This window comes from Triturus cristatus, chromosome 6, assembly GCF_964204655.1.
Source record: "Triturus cristatus chromosome 6, aTriCri1.1, whole genome shotgun sequence".
Classification (NCBI taxonomy): Eukaryota; Metazoa; Chordata; class Amphibia; order Caudata; family Salamandridae; genus Triturus; species Triturus cristatus.
The window spans coordinates 592,232,208-592,249,665 of NC_140589.1; positions in this window are offsets into that span (position 1 = coordinate 592,232,208).

Consider the following 17,458-nt stretch of genomic DNA (forward strand, 5'->3'; position numbering starts at 1 on the left):
TGCACATAGCACTACTCCTCCCCCCCTTTTATGCCACAAGCCCGCCACACGTTGCACAGTGGCTTACAAATAAAACAATAATGAAATATTGTTTCATTTTTTTTGCTGCTGGCTCTGAGCCAGTAGGGCAACACTTCTCCTCCATTGCGGAGGAGCTGCCCCTGAATGACAATGTCTTTTGCCCATGTGTTTTGGTTTGGAATGAAGTGGACACACAACTTGAATGCAAGCAGATGACAGACCAGATTACTAATCCCGCCTCCCAAATTCAAGACTGCTTTCATTGTTGCTTGTTTTTTACCAAATTCACTCTAACCCTAAAGGGGTGACATGACATGAAAGCAGGTGCCGTGCTGAAACATGAAGCGTGGTGCCCGTGTAGGTAAAAGTTATCCATGTGGCGGCCCATGAAGCGGGCGCCGTGGTGATCAAATAAACAGCGCACAGTACTAGGTACAATAACAATACTGGGTTTTGGCTAATGGCAGTAAAGCTGAGCCAAGCATAGTAAGTAACAACAGAATGCTAATACTGCGAAAATTCTAATAACTCTCAATCAATTATGAGAAGGCATTTTGAACCAAACAAAATGAACCTTAGACAATAAACTTTGTCAAATGAATCTATCAATTCTTTAATTTAATTTTCAATTAGTTGACCTTCCAATTTGAGATCAATCAGGAAAATTCGGGAGAAAACTTAGTACAAAATACTGTGACGAATTTGCGGACCACGACATTCATACATTCACTTTACTTCAACTCATTTATTCTCATTCACACATTCATTCATTCAGAAACATACAAAGATTGGTTCGTCAAATACATTAAAAAATAATCATAAAACTTTGTTATATAAAACCACAGAAGACAAGGCTAAACAATATCAATCTTATATCTAACACTTTTGATTGGATTTGAATTCTTGTGGTAAAAATAGCAAGGTCTACGCGTTTCGAGTCCCCATGAATTCTAGGGCTCTCATCAGGACCTGTAGGCTCAGAGAAGTAGAGGGTAGATCAGCCGATCTACGAAGCAGGTAGTTATGGTATATATTTAGCTTGCGTCTTTCATGAAACACTTGCGCCGCAAGAAAAGTGGTCCATGTTAGCAGGCAGTTGGCCGAGCAAATCTCATTATTGACTTAGAAGGAGGAAGAGCGGGACTTAATCGGGCGAATTTGCTGTACTTTAATCTTATTTTCTTTAGCAATGAACTTGAAGCATTCAGTTACCGTTCGCTCGCTCCGTCTGCCGAGAATGAAGGACTTCTGATTGATCTAAAATTGGAAGGTCAACTAATTGAAAATTAAATTAAAGAATTGATAGATTCATTTGACAAAGTTTATTGTCTAAGGTTCATTTTGTTTGGTTCAAAATGCCTTCTCATAATTGATTGAGAGTTATTAGAATTTTCGCAGTATTAGCAGTACTAGGTACAGGCACTCACAGTGTAACAAAAGCAGGAAATAAAAGAAGTAGTCTCCAAAGGAACGGCATAAGGAAACTGTAGTTGGCCGATGCTCCTGAATGAAAAACGGAAAGAATTTATTGTCATGTTTTGGATAACAAATTCATGTTTAATAAACATGGCCTGCTTTCCTCCCATCGCACAAATTTATTTGTGTTGTCATTGACTCATAGGGTTCTGGAGGTGGGGTGCGGGCCAGGTATGAAATGGGGATCTCTAGGTTCTATGAGCAAGCATGACGACTTATCGTCATGCGGCATTAGGACCAGGGTTTCACGAGGGTCGGCTCCACCCCCCTACCCGAGGGCCATTCCTGACTCAATGGCCCGAGGGGAGGTTAACGAGAAAGGCAGTGGTCTTTCTGGAAAGACTGCGAATTGCTGGAGTGTGACTTCACTTCCGCTCCCTGCCTGCTGAAGATTCAGGGCCTATTTAGGGCGCTGAGGCCCATGCCTTGGCCTTTTTACGTGCACACCGACGGGAGTGGCGAGAAGTCTGACCCACTGACCCATCCTAAAAACAAAGGGGCTCATTTATGAGCCCCTGCGTCACTTTTGCGCCACCGGTGCGTCACTTTTTGTGACGCACCAGTGGAGTAAAACATGCGCCATGATGCGCCATATTTACAAAGTGACGCATCTACCTAGATGCGTCACTTTGTAAACCCCTGCGCTACATTATACCTGCGTCAGGTATAATGTATGCAGGGTGGGCGTCCCCACGTAAGTAAGCATCGTATAAGTGACGCAGTGAAATCTACGAGATTTCACTGCGCCACTTCTAGGGTGCAAATGCGTCAATATCTTGCGCCTGCCTCACAGCAGGCGTAAGACTGACGCAGGCCCTTTCACATGGGGCTTGCCCCATGTGAAAGGACACATTGCTAGAGTTGCGTCACTTTTGTGACACCCTCCAGCAATGCGTCACTTTTGCGCCTACAGATACGTCAGAAATACTGACGTATCTGTGACTCCTTGCGAGATGATGCGTCATACTGTAAATATGACGCATCATTGGAGTCGCAGGGAGGGCGCAGTGAAAAGTGACGCATCACTGTTTTACCCTACCACCAAAGTTTCTTTGGTGGTAGGGTAAACACCAAGGGGCAGATTTATGTTGCACTTGCGCCACTTTTGCGCCGCCGTTGCGTCACTTTTGGGACGCAGCAGCGGCGCAAATCCTGCGCCATGGTGCGGGGTATTTACAACGTGACGCATCTGAGAGATGCGTCACGTTGTAAAGCCCTGCGCCACATGTAGGCGTTCCAGGGCAGGTGGGGGCGTTCCGGCGCAGGAACGCCTCCTAAAAGTGGCTGAGTGAAATCTACAAGATTTCACTCAGTCACTTTTAGGCCCATGCTGCGTCAAAACCCTGCGCCTGCTTGAAGCAGGCGTAAGGATTGACGCAGCATTTTAAAGATAGGGCCCCCCAGATCATTGCTGGAGCTGCGTCGCGCTTGCGACGCAACTCCAGCAATGCGCCACTTTTCGGCACAGATGTGTCACGCATCTGTGCCGTTTTTGCCCCATGGTGCACCGCATTATAAATGCGGCACATCCATGGTGGCGCAGCTGTGGCGCATAATAACTGGCGCATCCCTGCTGATATGCAGGGATGCGCCAGTCGTCATAAATCTGCCCCCAAGAGCGATGTACAACAGCAAGGGGGTCATACAAGGCACACCATAGGGCAGCACTGAGGGGGGAGACAGTGATCTGAACCCCGGAGAGAATGTTTACACAGGCCGGGGGCAGGGGCGCACAGTTAGATAATCTAGGGCATGAGGCTGCTGCCTCTGGTTACACCCTACGAGACCCGTAGATGGCCTGGTATTGGAGGGGTGGGCCCCTTAAGATTGCGGACAAGAATCAGATGCCTCAAGGATGCAGGTGGGTTACACCTGTGTGGCTCTCCCTGGGGCGCAGACTGGCGGGTCCCTTAGAGCTGGAGTAAAGAATGTATGTGATGTGTTTAGACGCCTAATCGCCTTCTTGTAAATATGAATGCATTTTGCTTAAGATGTTGCTGTTTAATAAATTGCATTGTATGTTTATGATTATAATGGTGTCTATGTCAACACTGCGATAGTTGAAAGAATTTAATGTAATGTTTTGAATAGCAAATTTAAGTTTACTAAACATGGCCTGTTTTCCTCCCATTGCACCGGTGACCGGTGTATTTGTGTTGTCATTGACTCACGGGGTTCTGGGGGAGAGGGGGCGGGGTCAGGCACGAAATGGGGACCTCCGGATTCTGAGCTTAATCAGGAGATAATTACCCTCCAACTATTGCAGTGTTTAAGCCAAAGGCACACCATAAGTGACAAGGCCAATTACTTCAAGATAACTACCTTTGACACAGTCTCTTATTCAGTTGTACTTTATGACTGCACTGTAGAAATCTAGGGGCAGATTTATGTTGCACTTGCGCAACTTTTGCGCCGCCGTTGCGTCACTTTTGTGACGCAGCAGCGGCGCAAATCCTGCGCCATGGTGCGGGGTATTTACAACGTGACGCATCTGAGAGATGCGTCACGTTGTAAAGCCCTGCGCCACATGTAGGCGTTCCAGGGCAGGTGGGGGCGTTCCGGCGCAGGAACGCCTCCTAAAAGTGGCTGAGTGAAATCTACAAGATTTCACTCAGTCACTTTTAGGCCCATGCTGCGTCAAAACCCTGCGCCTGCTTGAAGCAGGCGTAAGGATTGACGCAGCATTTTAAAGATAGGGCCCCCCAGATCATTGCTGGAGCTGCGACGCAACTCCAGCAATGCGCCACTTTTCGGCACAGATGCGTCACGCATCTGTGCCGTTTTTGCCCCATGGTGCGCCGCATTATAAATGCGGCGCATCCATGGTGGCGCAGCTGTGGCACATAATAACTGGCGCATCCCTGCTGATATGCAGGGATGCGCCAGTCGTCATAAATCTGCCCCCTAGTTTTAATGTACCCTATTGCCCGTTTTCTGGGCAAGCTGATCGGACTGTGCAGCATAAAAACGCCATTGTCTGTTTTATATATCTCTTGAACTGGGCGTCCGCGAAGTAAATTGCATTACACTGACCCGACAAAAGATAATTTTGAGTTACAGGACTAGATCATGACACAGGAAACACATTTCAAATAGTGGTCTATGAAGATATAACACAACATTTCTTTTTGTCGAAAAAGCATTTAAAAAGGTTATTTTTCCCCCTCGTGTTTTGACTTTGTGGTGGTGTATTTTTACATGGATGAAGGGAGGGAAGCTAGCTGTCTATTGATCTAACAAGTCCGAGGTTGCTGATTTTTCTGGAGAGGCCTGTCTTATGATGTCAAACGAAACTGCTGAGAGCTTTTGCTTCATAGTAAAAAAGTTGCTGTTATTGAACTAAAGTGCGTATGACAACAGTTTTTATCACAATTCTGGGAGGAAGCTCTGAATAAACGTTTGTGGTTCATGTTGTTTTTTTTCCAAAACATGCAATATTGCGAATTCGGTCACTTTCCATAACTTACAATAATATATTGAAATTGTTGGGTTTTGAGGCTCCCTTACAGCAGACACATTCTGCCCCACAAGTCATTCAAGTGGCCCTGAGATCCAAATGAATTCCACAGTCAGGCTGCTTCATCCGGCTCTTGAACGTTAACCCTGTGCACGCACGGAGAACACACACACACATGCACACGTTATACTGAGTCAAGTGCCATATTTGTATAAATACGCACACGTTGCCCTCTAAATGTACACCACCATTCACATTCCATACACAGACTCTGCATACGTAAACAATTCTATATTCTGACCATCGCAATGTATATGCCGATCATTGTGAACACTCTCTATATTTTATAGACATCCATCCATGCCCTCAGGAACCGAGCGAGCACATCCTTAAAAGTCTCCAGAGCTCTCTGCACATGCCAATCAATAGACAAACCGGGTCACAAACAGTATATTAGGATACAAACGTGAACATGTTCAGTAGACATCTGGAAACATTTAAAAATACAGACCCGCATGCACACTTAAAATACTGACTTCCCCTCAACTGGCCACGCCCAGCATACCATTAGTACACTCGCAAAAGATCAATATTGACATTTAATAAATGCCAGTACACAGACATCTAGTTCATTTTGTTGATAGACCCCTAAAGGGATGACATGACATGAAAGCAGGCACCGTGCTACAATATGAAGTGCGGCGTCAGCATAGGTAAATTTAGGTGCGCGGCAGCCTATAAAGCAGGCACCGTGGTGATCAAATAAATGACACACGGTACTGGGAACAGGCACTCACAGTGTAACACAAGCAGGAAATAAAAGAAGTAGTTCCCAAAGGAACACATAAACACTTACAGCGTAAGGAAACTGAAGTTCGACGGTGCTCCTGAGCGAAAAACGGAAGTGATGTATTGGGAGCACCAACCAATAAGAAGCCAGCAAAGTAGAGCGACACAGAAGTCAACCTATGGCAAGCAGCAGGTGGGATTACACTCTGTATAGTGAATAAAACACGTCTTGCAGACAGCGCATGCATGCTGACGCTCGACCTATAAAAGGTTGGATTCTGTCTCAGAGAATCAGTCTCTGTGTGTACTGCACGCTGGAATGAGTGCAATACACACATTCAGGAAAATGATGAAGTGTGTTGAGACTCAAGGGATTATGGATGTTGTAATAGACAGAGTGTGAAGGAAATGTTGGACCGCGCACCGAGTAATGAACTTGCTAGAGCACAGAGGGTCTGGAAATACTGTAGTCCATGCAGAAAGAGTCAGGGAGGTCCTGGCATAATAAAAGAGTGATAGAAAAGGTAGGCGTTGAGGGAGATCTATGAAACTGCATAAGTAACAAACCTGAGACCAAGTTTAAGAATGGAACTTTTTTTGTAGAGTTTCACGGAAAATTAGTTTTGTGCTTGACTTTAAAAATAGATTGTGCTAGAAGTACATGTGCTGAGATCTCGTCGGCAGAATGTTGTTGAGTTCTAGAAATCGGCCCTTCGATTAAAAGCAGGTCTAAGTTAATCTTTGGGCGATTTGTTATACAGCCTATTACTTCCATCAAAATGACATCTGGTACAAAACTTTATGTCTTTACAGCACCATTCACTAAACTCACTCTTTCATAAGATATAACCAGCATCTAGAAGGGATGACATTAAACGAATCCAAAGGGTAACTGCAAAAGTGGGAACCAAAATGTGTTAGATGTTGCCCTGAGTATCAAATAGAGGCAGTCGGTAAAATCAAAATGGAGAAATCATAGACATCAACCAACAAAACATCACATTGATATTGAAAACCAGTATAACAATTTCTATTTTGGTCATTGATAGCATTTGAGTAGTGTTACCGAATGCAATAGTGTTCCTTGTATCCGCCTAGAAAAGATAAAGGGCCTCATGTAGGTAAATAAATTTTACCGGTTCATAAATACCGAGCCGTACCGAATCGGTAAATTAGAACCGGTAAGTTATATGTAGGTAAAAATTCGGTAACAGTTACCGATTCGGTAACATTCGGTAAATACGAATCGGAATTCACCGAATCGGTAAATACCGAGGTGGTATCCACCGAATCGGTAAATACCGAGGTGGTATCCACCGAATCGGTAAATACCGAGGTGGTATTTAGCGATTCGGAAAATACCGAGGACACTACCACCTACCCTTAACTAAGTAGCCAATATCATAATCATGTCATTATAGAAGGTCACTCAGGCTTGAATAGGGGACCCCATACCTCAAAGATCAGCTTAGTGAAATCACATCACAGGAGCATCAGGAGTCTCCTCGCAGGAAGGCTCGTCTACGGTCTGAATAATAAACATGACGTCTGAGATATGAAAAGCACCAACTGTCAGGTATGTGCAGCTGCGCGTGTGCCATGGCTAAATCGTGGGTCGAACAACCTAGAGTGGAAAACATGCATTGTGTAAAATTCCAGACTGTGTGTCACAGCATGTACAGACCAAGGTCGCTGCGCAGAGCTTGGGATGGGAACAACAGAATGCACTCGTCAGAAGGAAGTCTCGAGTCAGCAGTTTATTCAAGAAAGAACATGGAAACGCAGTGTCGTGTGCAAAGACACAAATATGGCTACATAACATTCAACGTGGTAATGCCAACTGAACAATGCATGTACGTATTCAGGGAGAACTCACTACACGCCCCCTTGAGCGAAGCAATATGTAATAGGCAAGAAAAGAGAGAACGCAGAGTTCAGTTTCGTCAGAGCAGAACAGGGCGTAACCAATGCAGCGCCAAAGTCCTACAGTCCAATTAATTGCAGCATACAATTCCAAAAAACACAATGCAAGTATAGTTAAAAACTCAAGCAGACCATCAGGAAGAGAAAAACGAGAATTAAAAGAAATAAATGTTGCGCCAGGGTGCTGTCCAGTAGCACAGGCGCAATGGACGACAATCCAGTTAATCCATGAATGTATAGGCAGCATATGTGGCCACGGCTTCCAACAAGCAATCGTTTTCAGGGCCACTAAAAGTCTCAGCCATCCAATTGAGTAAAGAAAAGGAACATACGTGTTCTCCAACCAACGGAGCCTCTAGCACAATCAGAGGGCACCCGGAATGTTCCTCCAAATAGCTCATGGACAAGAAGTCGTAGGCTGCCGCTGAGATGTCCCAATTACCCAGGATACCATGCGCCGCTCCACACGCCATGATCCGGACACCAGAACAGGACAACTCGTGAGACACTAAGGGCCGCATCAGTCGATCGAAATCCGGCACCGGAGACACCATGTTGGTCAAGCACAAATCCAGAGGCCATTCAAAGGGACAATCCAGGCAGTGTAATACAGGTTGTACGCAGGTGAAGTAGGAATACCTGAAGGATAATCCATAAGCCAGGCTCAAAGTCGCCAATGGCAAAGTACCATAGAAGTCAAGCATCCTATCACGAAGAAGATGCAGACGGGACAGGTGCTCGTGTGGCACAGAAGGAGCAGCCATTCCGTAGTATGAAAAGTAAAAGCAGCACACCTGCCACCAGCGCCAGAAGCAGCGGAACACCTCCAAAGATGCTCGAGAACAGTGAATGAACAAATGCCGGAATTACACCAAAAATTGTTTGGAAAGAGGTCACGAGACCCGAGCCCCACATGTTAGAAAAAATTGAGCCAGGCCGGTCGTGGACGAGGCATTGATAATACTTTGGATCAAAGAGCCGAAATGCAGGGGGAGGTCAGTTTTCAGAGGCGCCTGTTCCTCAGTGCGCGTAGTAGCAACGTGAAGGACAAATATTTCACGAGAGGAAGTCAAAGGCACCTCTTTGTGGGACAATGGCGCTCTATTCTGCTCAACTTGTTGGACTCTGCTTTCAAGGTTGGAATCGAAGGCCAGATGGAAACATCCCGCCGCCCATGCGGGGGTGGAAAAAGAACAGTATTGCAGCAGACAACTTCATGCGAGACAGTTATGTACGGGATTACCACTCACATCCCGCAGCAAACTTCATTAATCATTATTAAATGAATACCGTTTGCAAGCACAGTGAAAGAAGGTGTAATCACAGGCACTGGGATACCTCGTAGGACGCACGCCAAAATCGGGGCTTGTACATTGCATGCGCCGTGTACTTGCATGTGCCTATTGTCTCATGTATGAATCCTAGAAGTGAGAGTGCTAGAGCTAATATCTATAACGGCTTAGGCCTTCTCCATGTTTGCTTGGTCAATAGCTCTCAGTCTGGAAGCCGCCTCACTGTGCGACAACTTGCAGACCTCGTTGTAAATAGCATACGCGCACCTTTTGGTTCTGCCACCCACGGGACCATTCACAATATCATTCCATTCGGTATGCACATTGATGGAGTGGGTGGACTTCCTGATCCTGTAGATGTGCTCTGTGTCAGCTGGTGGACAGAGTGGGATGTGTGTCCCATCAATGCAGCCAATATAATGGGGGAAGAAATTCCTGAAGGAACGGGACAGGCAACTCTGGGATACACCACCCAACGCAGCTGTCACCACCTGAGAAATGCCGGATGCCAGCAGATGTGGGCTGCAGAGCACCTGCACATGTGGGGGTATGGTGTGCGCCCTTCTTATTGGCTGGTCCAGGAGTGGGTGCGGGTCCCTGATTGAGTCCATGATGGTTTCGGGGTGTAGCCTGTACCTCTCATGTATCTCTGCATCAGTCAGCTGGAATAGTGTGATGCGCTGTCTGTGGATGCGTTCCTTCCGTCGCCAAACCCTCAGTCCTGCTGCCTGTAGACGTAGGCGCATTGCAATGACGTACATAGCTGCCAGGGTGTCCACGCTGTTGCATTTTGGGATTGCTTAGCTGCACTGTTGTTGGTTACCACCTGCTTTCAATCCGTGTTAATTACCGACTCTTATTTACCGATTTTCTTGGATTTCTTAATTACCGAGTGCTCCTACATGTCATTTTAACTTTTTACCACTTCATATTTACCACTTCATATTTACCGATTCGTTAATTATGTATTCGGTGAATATGAATCGGTATTTTAGCATTCGGTAACTATGAATCGGTATTTACCGCCTCATATTTACCGAAAAGTGGTTTTTGGACTCCTACATCTCACTTGTCTGAATACCGGTCGGTAACGGCATATTTACCGAAAATCGGCCGTTACCGACCGGTATTTCGCTACCTACATGAGGCCCAAAATGTTGAGAGGGCCCATCAGGATTCAAACTTGTCACCAATAGTCTCAAAACCCTATACATTCAATCCACAGCAGACCAAGGGGCATATTATCAAGCCCGGTGTTAAAATTATCGCCGCTTTAGCGGCAAAATTAATTTAAATTAAAAAAATATCGAGTCCCTATTAATTCACTGAAGATTGACTGTTTAAATTGCCCTAATATTTGCTGCCTTAAATGGGATTCCTATTAAACCTCCATATCTAAGCCAAACGCCACACTGGGGAGTCCAGTAAGGACCCTTCCCAACTAAAAATATTAATTAGGTTTGGCCATTCTTTGGAAAGGGCATTTCCTTGTAAGTATCCCTGAATACAGAAGGAAAATAATGCAAGCCATCAGGTGTAGGTGTAACATTTTTCGGAGGAGCATTTGCTTTTCCAGCTGATAACTCAGTTCTGTGTTCAGTGTGAACTATAGAGTCATCTATGTGTAGTTTTGACAGCACAGGTTTATATCTCTGCAGTGCAAAGTTAAGGAGAGGGCTGATTTAAAGTTTGACAAATAGGATACTCGGTTACAAACGTGATGAACGCCCCTTCCACCAAGTTACAAATGCAGTAGAATGTAATTGACTTGTAATGCAGCAGACAGGATATATCCGATAAGGGAGTCGGACACAGCCGGTGAGATGGAGGAGGATCAGGATGAATTGAAGAAGTGGAGGGAGGAAGAAGAAAACTGGGGCAATATGGAGGGACGCGAGCCCAGGTCGGTGAAAAAGCCCCTGGACAAGGGAAAGGAGCTGGAAGAAGAACGCGAAGGAGGAACAGGGGCCAAATCCGCTGAGGAACAGCCTAGAGACAACGCCTATATGTCCAGTAGTTCCCAGGAAGATGAGGACGCTGCGACACCCCTTGCCACAACCCAGGAGGGCTGTGGTGTCAGGCAAGTCCCGTTCCTTTGTTTCTTTGCGCCCAAGAGGTAGTGGGCGGTTGGGAAAATGGGACACACACATGGGCACGAGTAAAAGAGCGCCGCACAGGGAAGTTCAGATGGCACGGTGACAGGAGGATAGAGTAGTGGCTCAATTGTCCACTAAACCCTATTTTTTTTATTGTCTTATTCTCTATGGGTCATAAATCTCCTGACGGGACCGAGCCCTGGAAAGATCCCTGACTGGAGTTATTGAAACAAGGACATCTACGTAATCAGGAGGGAGAAGGACTTTGCTTATTATTCGTTTTTGGGGGGTTTATCTGGTTGTGGAGTTAAACAAATGAGGAACAAAGGAGACAAACCAACTCTAGAAACTGTTGGGACGTCCATTAAAACCTTGGTTATATTAAATCTCCCCTAATCTTCTCACTGGCGTGGATATTTAATTTTGATAACATCTGACGAGTGACCACAATGACACAGTATTCCAACCACCAAACTCTATAATCAGGCCCTAAGTGTGTTGCTATTTTAACATTGATAAACTCAGCATTATTGAGAGGATACCAGTAGTACTAATTATCATGCAGAAGGAATTAATTCCATTTAAGTTTGGGCACAACATGAATGGGCAGCATAACACATTCCCATTTCCAAGACTAACCATCCCTTATGCTTCACACTGGACAATGTGATCTTTTTAGTTAGGAAATTAATACGTTTTACTGTCTAATTTGCCTTAATCAATCCAAATAAGGAGTCATTGGTGCCCATGAAAACATTAATTTTGCATGGAGTTTAGTAGACTTGGAACATGATACTGACTGATGTGTGAAATATATAAAGCAGTGAATGGGACTTCTCGCGATAGGAATTATATTCCTTTGGAGCCTATTCTTGCACAAAAGCATGTCAAATGCCACTGATTATTGTTGCCCCTAGATGGTATTGAGTGAAGTACATAAGATGCAGAAAAGGAACTTTGGGGCATATCAGCAAGGGCCAGCGATAATTATCGCTCAGCGCTCTTAGCGTGAGGATAATTATCGCCTGCCAACTCTGAATGTTACTGCGGAGATAGCGTGCTATTAGCAACGCTTATCTCCAACGCGATAAAATTCAGAGCCTAAGCTGCCAAATGTGCGATTATCGCTGGAAATCCAGCGATAATCACACAACTTTTGGCGATAGCTTGCTGATAGGGCCGCACATACTTAGCCATGATATCCACCTTCCATAGGATATCATGGCTAAGTCAGTTTCAAAGCAGACGTAAGGAAAGTAGCGATAACAGAGGTTATCACTACTTTTCTTGTCGCTATGCTGCTTAGCGACATTTCGCCCGTTATCCTGGGGAGGAACGCCCACTTTGCATCTCATTAGAGATGCAAAGATGGGCATTAAGGGAAATGGTGATAAGGCAAGGTTTCACGCGATAGCGTGACCTTGCTAATCAGGTGATAAAATTATCGCCGCTTTTCGTCTGAAAACGGACGCAAAAGCGGCGATAATTTTTTATCGCCTGCATGCTGATATGCCCCTTTATAACTTAATAACTTTATAGTGTGGACTCACAGTTACTCCAAATGTCTGCTTTAAAAAAAGACGTGGCTCTAAAGAATCCTTCACAGCGGTGGTCCCAAAGTTTGGAACTCTCTCTCCTGAAAAATTCAGACCATAGCCTCCTAAACACATTTCAGAAAACAGCTAATGACTTTCAACGCATGCTTGCATCTGAAGCTGATATCCACAGCATAAGTGACCTACAGTGAAAACCTGTTAAATACAATTGATTGTTCTACATAACCATTGTTGATTTAATATCACCATTGCTCCATGAAGGACAGTTGTCTGATAATGAGCGATCCTCTCCTTCTTTTGTTGCACAATCAGATTGTTGACAATTCACCATAGAGGGGGATATTATATGAGCAGACAAACATTAAAAAAAGTTACCCAAAAGCAGATGGAAATAGTACTTCAACGACAGAAGACTGATAAGAGAAACACAGATGGACGAGCACGAGGAACAACAGGAAACAGTATGCTACAGCCAATAGAAACCGAGGAAAAGAAAGTGGCAAGCACAGGAACCAGGGAAAAGTAACGGGCGGGTGTAAGCTTCTTTTAAGATTTATATTGACTACAATAAATTTCACAAGCACAGCGCAAGCGATGTGCAGGCGAAATATAAAAAGGTCAGTAGATTTCTCATTGGCAATCAAAAAGTTCCCCTAAAACTGCAATATGCAAAAGTACTGAATTCATATCAGAGAAATAGTATTTAACAGTGTGCCAAATACATGAGGATTAGTGGCATTTGAGGCTTTTGTTCCACAAGAGTGCTAATCAGAAAATGTTCATGAAAGACAAAGATGGATTCAGCCTCGGAAGCTGGGGAAGAGCAGCCCAGGTACCCGAGGCTGGGTTTTTTTTCTCTTTGAAATGACAGAGGGCATAGTGCGCTGACGTCATTCCAGAGAAAACAAAAGCAAAATGAGCCGATGGGCTAATTTCACTTTTACTGCATCTTTGCTAAGGTGGATGTCTCACCCTCCAGCACAGATATAGATGGAAGAGGTATGATTGGAAAGGGGAGAATCTCCGCTTTCCAATCGTAACTCTCCCTAGTGGATCCCTACTTAGGGATCCTCAAGCAGGGATCTACCCACTAGATCACAAGGAACTATTTTTGAGGAGGGGAGCTGCCTCCAATGGGTTAGTGCTCCCTACTCCTCCAAGCCCAAAGAAGTATTTCTGCTTCCCCCTGGGGGTAGATTTGAGGTGGTTACATCTAATCTGCCCCCAGGGGGGCAGAAAGCTCACTAGACACCAGGGATTTTTTATTATGCTTAATGGGTGGGGGCGGTCCTCCCAGGCATCGGGCCAAGCCCCCACCCAGCCAAATACAAACACACCTTATCTTCATGTATCCCTCTGCGTATAGGCAATACGATCAGTGCTTAATTTGAGCCTGTGGTTGCCGGTGGGGGCCAACAGGACATATTTCTGGGGACCGGCCCTTTTTTTCCAGCATCAGATATTTACCAAGTGCAACAGAGGGAAAACACACAGTTCGCCAAGACGGAGGAAAAAACATGCAAAACCATAACAAAGTGAGAAATGAGCAACCTACATGAGAAGCAAGGAATGCTTGGTAGTTGATTAAAGACTACCAGACAGCTGCGGCCGCTATGACTCATGAAGGGGGGGGAGAGGGGGAGTCGCGTGGAGAGGGGGGTTAATTAAAAAAAAAAACTTACCAGGGCCCCCAGTCCCGTGTTGTGTCACCTCTCCTCTCTCTGCTTCTATAGGAAGCAGGCAGCCTCTTTCTCCTCCCCTAAGTCAATCACAACGCTGCCATTTTATGTTTCTGCTTCTCGCACTGCGAGAAAGCAGTGGGGCAACACTCCTCCGCCCACGTGGAGCAGCCACCCCTGCTACCAGCCCTGTTAGTCGGCGAGCCCATGTTCCACCGGCTTCTTAGCAGAGCTTCGGGCACCAGCACTTCTCCTTTCACAAATTAAGCACTGCAATTCTTCAAAGAAAGGACACATACAGTGCTATGATTACCCCTGTAATTTCGTTTCTAAAGACGTCAGCCACTGTGCTGATAGTTACTGATGAGAGTGTGAGCATTAGCCTAGATGCAGATAGTCCACGCCACTAGAGCATGGATTGTCAATGTGCCTCCTGTACCACCTATGTCAACCATTTTGAGTAATTAGAATTCCCTTTCTCTTTTCAATAACAGAATGCATACCACACATCAGTGGCACTGCCGGTGTGGCATCCAAAAGCTTTAAACTGCCCTGTTAAAAAAAAAAAACAATGGGGCTTATTATCAACAGCCAGTGATAATTATCGCTGGCCGTGCTTAGCGATAATTATATTATCGCAGGCTATCTCTGGTATTTATCGCCATGGTAGCGCGTTATTAACAACGCGTTACTCCAGGGCGATAAAAATTCAAGAGATAGCTAGGTTATCGCCCTTTTGCAGGGAACATCGCTGGCTTTCCCTTTGAGGAGCAGCAGTAAGTAACAATGGTACATTGGATCCCAGCACTATGCCTTCAAACCATGCAGCACTTTCCACTCCAGTGTACTTGGGTGGGAACTTGGGGGCATATTATCAAGAAACCCCGTTACAATTATCGCCGATTTAGCGGCAGAAAACTGCAGCTAAAGCGGCGATAATGGACTTGATAATAAGTCGCAGAGAATTCCAATAGAAGCCCATGTTTTGGTGTCAACATGTGCTTCTATTGTAATTCTCATCGACATATTATCAAGCCCATTATAGCCGCTTTAGCGGCAGTTTTCTGCCGCTAAAGAGGCGATAATTGTAACGCCGTTCTTGATAATATGCCCCCAAGGGAATGGCTTTTATCGAAATCATAGGCAGCATTGCCATAATCGGCCCTGATCATGAGATATGCTGAGCGGAATTTCCCTGTCCGGAGCCCTCCTACAGAAGTCCACGCAGCCTTGGCGCTGCACCTTCCCATCCCACCTCCCTCTCTGAAACCCGCAGCTCCCCGAACCTCCAGCCATGACAGAGTTAGTGCCTCCCCCGTCGCTGATCATCGACTCGGACCCCACAGCTTCCAACGCATCTGCCCGGCTGCCGGCCTCCCCCGAGGGGCGGCGCTAGCCTACGGGAGCCTGATGATCATGGCGCTGCTGCCCATCTTCTACGGAGCCCTGCGGAGCGTGACCTGTGCCAAGAGCAAGGTATGGAGCTTAGAGGGGTATGGTGTATGTAGGAAGAGCGTGAATTGGCCATGTGTGTGCAGGAGATAAATGAAGGGATAGTCTTTTTCTCTTTTAGAGCAATCCCAGTTGGACCTCCTCGCATGACTGGTTTCTTATCTTTATGGGGCCATGTGTTTGGCCCCATAAAGATAAGAAAACCTTTTACGCCAGCAGTAAGTCGGGGCAGCAAGTCCAACTGGGACGGCTCTAAAAGAGAAAAGTGTACGTCACGAGACGCTCCTTTCCAATGGCTGGCCACCGTTTAGCATAAACGGTGACGCCAGCCAATGGAAAGGAGGGGCGGGGCTTAAAGCCCACTAGAGAAATCTAACCAAAAAATTAAATTTCGCCAGCGAGACTGCGCATGTCTGCACAGTCTTACACCAGGCGAGACCTAAAAAGCACTGGCAAAACCAACAGGTCCATTATTTAAAAAGCCGTACTTTCGGCTTTGCCAGTGCTTTTGGGTATTGGATGCGAACGCATGCAAGAAGCTGCATGTGCATGCACAAATCAGATAATGGGTTTACTACTAAAGAGGACACATTCCAAGATACCTGCCAATACAGATGTATGTGTAGTAACACATGCTCACTTCATGATGCATGCATAGGCGTGATTCGTGATGCGCATGCCTCTTGACGAATGCTTGCCATTTTTTAAAATTACTGTTCAAATATAGTGCGTTGCCATGTTAGAATGCTAATTTCAATATTTGTTCTCACTGCGCTGTCCTTTGTAGGTGAACAGACAGGTTCCATCAGAAGTTTCAAGGGAAGTGTTCCATGTGTGGTCATTGGGTTCTTTGGACCAGATTGACCATTGGATACTTCCTGCTGAAAGGGCATTGGTGGTGGCCTGTCTATTACTAGGAATACAGTGACTTGGTTAAAATTCCTGCCACAAGTGTCCCGGTTTAATTAACATGGGGCATCTTAAGACTTACCGTTTCTCTCACTACTGTCATAAGGTGCGTTCAATCTCTCTCTAGCGCATAAAAGAGCAGGGAGTGCAAATCACCGCTCTCTACAGTCTGGAGACCACATGAGCAGGTATACAGATCCTCCAAGTTACCACTACATCATAAGAACATGAAAAATTTGGGCAGTATCAGATACTAACAATGTCAATGGAGTGGCCTAGCGCTGGTATGTAATGTAAATTTTGAAACTAAAGAAATGTGCATGTGGTGGATCATGGATGCTTATCCACAGATGTGCAAAATCACAATATTTCCAGAATAGCCTGCCGGAATTGCAGAACATCTGTATTTTGCAAAGTGATTGGTAGCCATTGAACACCTCCACAACACGTATTGAGCAGTTTTTCTTTTTTTATGGCACAGCCTATCACAAACATTACCCAGGGATAATTCTAAACCCGAAATGGGGTGCAATTGTAGAGTACCTTTCATAAACCTCATATGTAATGCTGGAAATAGGTGTCTCTAAAGGTCTGGTAAAATAGATAATCAAGCTTTCTAAGAAATCCCAGGGATGGGATTCTCAATGCCTGCTCTCAAGATTCTACCCTTTTTACGCACCATACAGAGACTCACAGTGACCAGCAGGTTTACATGTTTAGACATTATTGGGTGGTAGGTCAAAGAATATGTCAAGAATGCATGTCCAATTTCAACATGTTTATTATGAGAACTGCAATAAAATACTCA